Source organism: Sardina pilchardus, chromosome 18 (genome assembly GCF_963854185.1).
Source record: "Sardina pilchardus chromosome 18, fSarPil1.1, whole genome shotgun sequence".
NCBI classification, from domain to species: Eukaryota; Metazoa; Chordata; class Actinopteri; order Clupeiformes; family Clupeidae; genus Sardina; species Sardina pilchardus.
This window is the reverse complement of record NC_085011.1, coordinates 32,579,465-32,586,155: the sequence shown is the minus strand read 5'-3', so window position 1 is coordinate 32,586,155 and position 6,691 is coordinate 32,579,465.

The window sequence follows — 6,691 nt, the reverse complement described above, 5'->3', positions numbered from 1 at the left end:
AGATATCGCGGGATTTTGTATTAAATACAGTAAAACTTTTATTCTTACTCATTAAAATGAGCATGGTGACTGACGAAATAAATTGATATGATGTGTTTAAATAAACCACTGTTGTCATACAGTTAACAGGCCTGCATTGCAGCACATTAATTAAATATCAAGTGTTTTCCGTGTGTATATATTTAACCAACAGCATAAAATAGCAGAGTATCCTCACGTTTTCAGTAGGCTAGCCTACCGCTGTTCCAGAAATCACAAATAAGAAGGTATCCGTTCGATTTCTGTTCATTTTAGCAGATTCTAACGTAAGGAGCAAAGATTCTAGAACAGAGCAAGATGGATCACAGGGATAAGCTCCAGCGTCATCCCAGACGTTGGTTTTAGTGCAGTTGAACTGATCCGTCTTGGTCCGCTCTAGTGTCTTGGGTAAGGAGGCAGAACGAGACACCTGTCATACTCGTCATGGGGAGATTCTTCCAAACGGCCCTATCACAACTTTGAACTGACGTCATTGGGGTGGGTTTTGGCCAGCGCAGTTGCTTAAAAACGAACTGCGCTGAACTGCGCTGGCTGAGCTAAGACGCAGTCTCCCGAGATCTTGTATGGACATGTGACATGATGTCACGGGGGTAACTCCCACCGCGACTGCAAGAAGTCGGACATGATTTCTAACCAGTTTGCATTTCGTCTGTCCCAGTATGCACTCTGTTTAACCCAGCATGCATCACATCAAGTCAGATCTGCGCAGATTTTCGTCAAGTCAAACGCACCTAACGAACGTCTGGTTGCCAGACCACGTCTCATTTGAGAAGTGGGAGGCGTTAGCCAGGCTAGTGCCTTCCAGAAATAAATGGCAATTTTTATTTAGTGATGCGAAATGACTTTTTGACACTTTTTGTGCTCCATATTTTTGACACTAGCTGATCTGACCTGACTTGTTTGCGTGGTAGCACACATGACGTGCACAGATGATGATTCTCTATAATATTTTTTACTGCATTGCAATGAACAAAGTACAAGGCAAAAATGTGTTTATTTGTCAAACAAATTTGGATGCAATATGAGTCTTGAATTGGATATCATACAGGAGTTTGCTAGGATCTCAAAACCGTATTATGAACGTGACTTGCCATAAAGAAACGGAAACACATGATAACGTTGGATTATGAATAGGCTATTATGCCACACAAAAACATGGGGTAAGTTCGTCTGTTTTATGGCCTAGAAGGTTGTATTTGGTATCTGTGGATAGCTCAAGCTCTCCTCTTTCATCTGACATGCGTGCCATATCTTTCCGATGGCGGGTTCGCGTGTAATTCAAGTGAATGCAGAGCAGACTGTAAATATGATATACTTTGATTTAACTTCATGATTTTATTTTAGTTTCATACTTGATCGTACAGACAAGTGTCGAGTCTCGTTGGAAAGCCCCGGTTCTGCTCTTTCGTGCAATATAGGTCTCATCTCGCTGTGACTAATTATCCCGGAGCAATGTAACAGAGAAGAATGGGTGTGTTTTAGACGCACTTTGCGTCCGTCGGGCTCATAGGGCTAGCCAGCCAACTCCAGTCAACAAATCATCAGCTAATTTAACAGCTAACTTAGCAATAGGGGTATACCTCCATTTGGTCAGGATTTTTCCTATTTTTCTGTCTGGCAGCCTTTCAATGTCTTTTTCATCTTCCCACCTGAGTTGAGAGCTTTCTGCAACCATTCATCCCAGCGACTGTGCAAAATAGTAAACAAACTTTCGGTAGAGAACGCAGGTTGGGTAATACCAAGTAGTCGGTGGGCAGGGGGGTACATTTCAGAATATTTAAAACATGATACTATCTTGCTGGAAAATGAAATGAATAAAGAAAACGAACAAAAAATATTCATCCAGAATATTTCATATTCAGTGTAATCTGAATTATGTGATGATATTGAGGGGGTTATATTAGCTGGATATGATTTTTGAGGGGGTCATGACCCCTGTAACCCCCCCGCAAATTACGCCTATGGCTGGGGACATACATTTTATATGATCTTCTTAACGATGTTGAGGACTTGTTGCGTTTCTGACTCTGCTGCGCCGTTGCCGCCAGAACCAGTTTTAAACGCACGCCTAGGCTATATTTAGGTTAGGCTACTTTATCAGCTTCGTACTTAAATGGCTCATTCCGAGGAGAAAAACGAAACCAGAGCCAGAGTGATGCTGAAATCGCATAGGCCTACCGGTCTGTGTCCCATGGTTCATTCTAACTCCACGAAAATTACCACCGCTGGTTAGTTTGCTTTGCTTTTTGGAGTAATCCATATGGATTGGTGAATATGTAGGCTTTAGACCTACTTTCTCGGGGGGCAGAGACATTTTTCAAGGTGGTGTAGGCCCTGAAATACAGTAGCCAAAGCATAAATATTTTAATCGTAGTTCCGTGGGCTATTCGAAATTGCGCTCTGATCAGCGGAGGACGGGAGCAGTGAATCTAAATATTGGTAGTTTATCGAAGAACAGTAGCCTACCATGCCTTACCATTATCTTTGATATTTCAGTGCATGGTTTTGAATATTTTAACAGTTGCCAAAAAATATAAGGGATTCCGTCAGTCGAGTTTATTTGATAGGCCTATTCGCGGCATAGGCCTACACTTGAAACGCACGTCAAAACGTGTTGTTTCTGCGTAGACCCTCGGCTACACTTGACATGCAGTTGTGTTCTGTTCTCAGAGCATATGCTTTCTCTGTCTATGATCTGCAGCTTTGTTCACGAACTGCTGGCCTCCTCGACAGAAAGTTCGGCTAATGAGCAGCGAAGTTGCCGATGCGATGCGTGCTTCTCAAGTCTGATAATTTGCAGCACGATAGAATGGTATTATGGAACCATGGACTGAAAGAAAGATAAACTAGCTAAAGGTTTCCCCAATCAGGAAATACATCTTAATTTAAATTTAAAGAGTCACTTCACCCCATAACTCCACCCACTTCACATTTCTGAAAACGGCTTTCAAAATGGGCGAGAAGTTCTGAAATTTGGAGAGCGAGTGCAGCACTGCTGCAACCAATCCATGGTGATTTCGTGTTAATCTGGGAATGAGTGCTGCAGACATGGCTTATCACAGGTAGGCTAATCAGGGCAGCAGGTGTTGGGGCGTTTCATTCCTAATTTGTAACGACCCGGTGACGTAGTGTTGGACGAGAAGTACAGGACTTTGTCAGCATTCCAATAGCATTTTGGACCAACATGCCATGGCATGTCTCAAACAGTAGTAGGCTATGCGCGGAGAGCAATATCTCCAATACAAAATCAGATGATATGTTACTTTTGTCGAGAAACACGATTTTTGTCAATATTAACCCTGGTAATAGTACAGTTCACCACTTATGAGTATTTTCAATCAATCAACAGCTCAAAAAACATATTTTAGGGTGCAGTGACTCTTTAATACTTAATACTTCTTAATTTAATCCCACTGTCAACTCAAATTGGTGAGGGCTCTGTTACATCTGCGATCAAGCAGATCGCTTGACCCCAGAGCAGTTTTACACATCATTAACAATCTTATGTTGAGTGTGCGTCTGCAACAGTGAGCCTATTCCTTTTCGGCTTTCGGAAACAGCAGCGTCATTTTTTGCCGGGGACCGGGTAGGCTACATGTCTCCACCACTTTTTTATGACGAACGATTCTGTCCCCACCACTTTTTAAATGTTTATCAATTCATCAAAAAAAGTTGGTGCCCACTGCCCAGGGCTACAGATAAACCACAATGCCAACGCATAATGGACCGAAATAGCCGAATCAATGTGTTGTCATACCTGCAACAATGTACATAGGCCTTTTCCAAAAACAATTTCAGTTACTTTAACTGGAAGTGAAAGCCAGGGGTATTTAAGTATCTTTGCCTCGGTCTTGTTGGTCTTAGGCTAGGCTACTGTCTTGGTCTTGCCGTCTCTGGTCGACATAGTGGTCGGGAGATTTGCAACAAATAACAAACAACAAATTTCTGGCGTAGGCCTACCGAGGTGTTGGCGGAAAGAAAAACAAACCAGGTTCGCGGATAGAACTCGGTCAGATTAGCGCGATAAGGCATTGAACATTTTGACATTTTTTTAAATAAAATAGGCCTACATGTAAAATATTTCCCTCACATCCGTCTTCCTATGTGCAGAAATGTGTTAAAGTAGGCTACTGACAACAAAATACGTGCGTTTAAGCTATATGCTATTGTGTCAGCGCAACGATGCAATAGGCCTACATTTTTTAAAAAGTTGTCCATCCAACAATAGGCCTACATAGCATGAGTGAATGGCACCTACAATGCCTAGGATAAATGCTTCTATCTAGAGGTAGTGAAAATGCCCTTAAAACAGTCTAGGGCTCATAGGGTTAAATCCGCACACACATATTTTCAATTTCTCTCGTTTCTCTGCGTTTCTCTCAATAGCCTACTAGGGCGGCAAAGGGAAGGAAATATGATTTGACATTTAAGGTGACAGTTGTCAAATTTGCCAAACAAAATATAGGAGAAGACAAAACAAAGACAAAACATGTGTGGCTTTCAACTTGTATTGATTGAAAGTAGGCCTAATGTTACGATTTTCAAACCTGTCAATATTCAATAGGCCTATACTGCAATGCAGTGATATATGAGATGCATCCCCTATAATCATTATAGGTCAAAAAAGACAAGTAGAACGGCAAACAACCGGATTCATGAGGTCATATCCTTTTGAAATAAATTAAGCCACCGTTAATGCCACGGGGCAAACGTGTTTCTTAGCGTCTTGAAACTTTCTTCTGTGAACTGAAACTCTGATCAAACTTCATTCAAAGGCAGTCCATAATTCAAATGAAATTGTTTTCTAACGAAAAAGTCCCAACTTTTATAATAGGTCCAAATAATAGAATATTTAAATAGGCAAGATGTTGGTAGTGCTTTAGAGGTTTTAAAACAAAATCGCTAAATTTTAACAAAGTAATCACTGTAGCTATGCAGCCAGATGATATATGAATGGGTAACGTCCGCGAAAAATATAGATTTGATTAGGTTGAGGCAACAAGTCTTGAAGGCTAGTCAGAATAGCGGAAAATAATAGTTTATTTTACTGTCTATGGAGAATAACATGTGAGTTTGAAAGTCATTGGACCCGGAAAACTATTTATTATCCCATTATTACATCATCACTTAAAAACCAAATTGTTTCCCGCATTTAGAATCAAGAATAACATTCGTGAACCATTTTGTTTTGTTGCCAGCATAAAAACAAACGTAGCCTACCATCGGCCTATCACACATTTGAAATAAAATGTATGAATTGACCCAAAAACGAGAACACAGTTGCGCTTAGGACATAGGCTTATGCTTTTAGTGGTTACCTCATGAAACCATTAGTGACAGCATAACAAACCTAAACGAAACAGCCAGATGCCTCTTCATAAAATAGGCTAACAGAAGACACCTTCATAAACAATAACAAGTTTTGTCGTAAGACTAGGCTATTAAAAGCAGAAAAGATGTTCAGCTTGCTTTGGGATTTAATTCAATTTGGTATTGTTTGGCTAGTGGTAAATGCTGACATTCCTAACCCTGCTCACAAGTGCCACCTGGTGGTTGTTTGGGTCATTGCAGCTTCACTTGGGAGAAATAAATAAAATACACGTGATTCACGCGTGAGGTCTCATGAGAATCTCACGTGAAAGCGGCCAATGTCAACCAACGCCCACTGTACACTGCAGCCAGATGTCAGGGTGGCACCAAATGCGGAGGAGGGCATTTTTGATTAAATTTGATTAAGACATAGTATGATTAATCTGACAATGTAAAGTACTAAACAGTAGATAGTACATACATACATACAAACACATACATACACGAGTCAAATCTTTCAGAAAATGTATGACATTATGGGTTGTAACATTGTTATAACCCTCAAAATTTACTTTGAATGGTGGGGAGAGGTGGTAGAGGGGGGGAACCGACCCGCCGGTGGGTCATTTGAAGAGACAATTAAGTGGTTTTAAACACTCTCATAAACCTTGTGGAAAGCCTTCCCAGAAGAGTTGAAGCTGTTATAGCTGCAAAGGGTGGACTGACATCATATTAAACCCTATGGATTAAGAATAGGATGTGACTGAAGTTCATATGGGGGTCAAGGCAGTTGACCCAATACTTTTGGCAATATAGTGTATATGATAAGGGATAAAGAAGGAGTTGTAAGACATCCTAATGTAGTTGTTCTGAACTGGTCTGGCTTTGGGACCCACAATTTCCCATGTTCATTAAATCACAACCAATGTTTTCATTATTTATTTTTTTTTTTTTTTAGCAAGCAAACAGATACAAAGTAACTACGCTGCTCAAAAAATTAAAGGTGACATAGAATGGAAATCATTTTTTTCTTGGTTTTCATGAATTATGAGAGGTTGTGCATAAACAAAGAGCTATCATGGACATGAGGCATGGTTGTGCCCTCCGTCATATGAAAATCTTGAACTTAGAAATAGACACTAAAAAATGGGCGATTCAGCAAAACTGCTTGCTTGTGATGTCAGACATCGCAAAGCCATTGAAGTTCAATTGGGGTTCCCAAAGAGGGCGCCATTTAGTCAAACAGACCATTTCAATACCCAGCCTAAATATATGGTTTTAATTAGTCTTGTACAATTGCAATTGAGTTTATTTCTTTTTATCAAAGTTGAACATATACTAT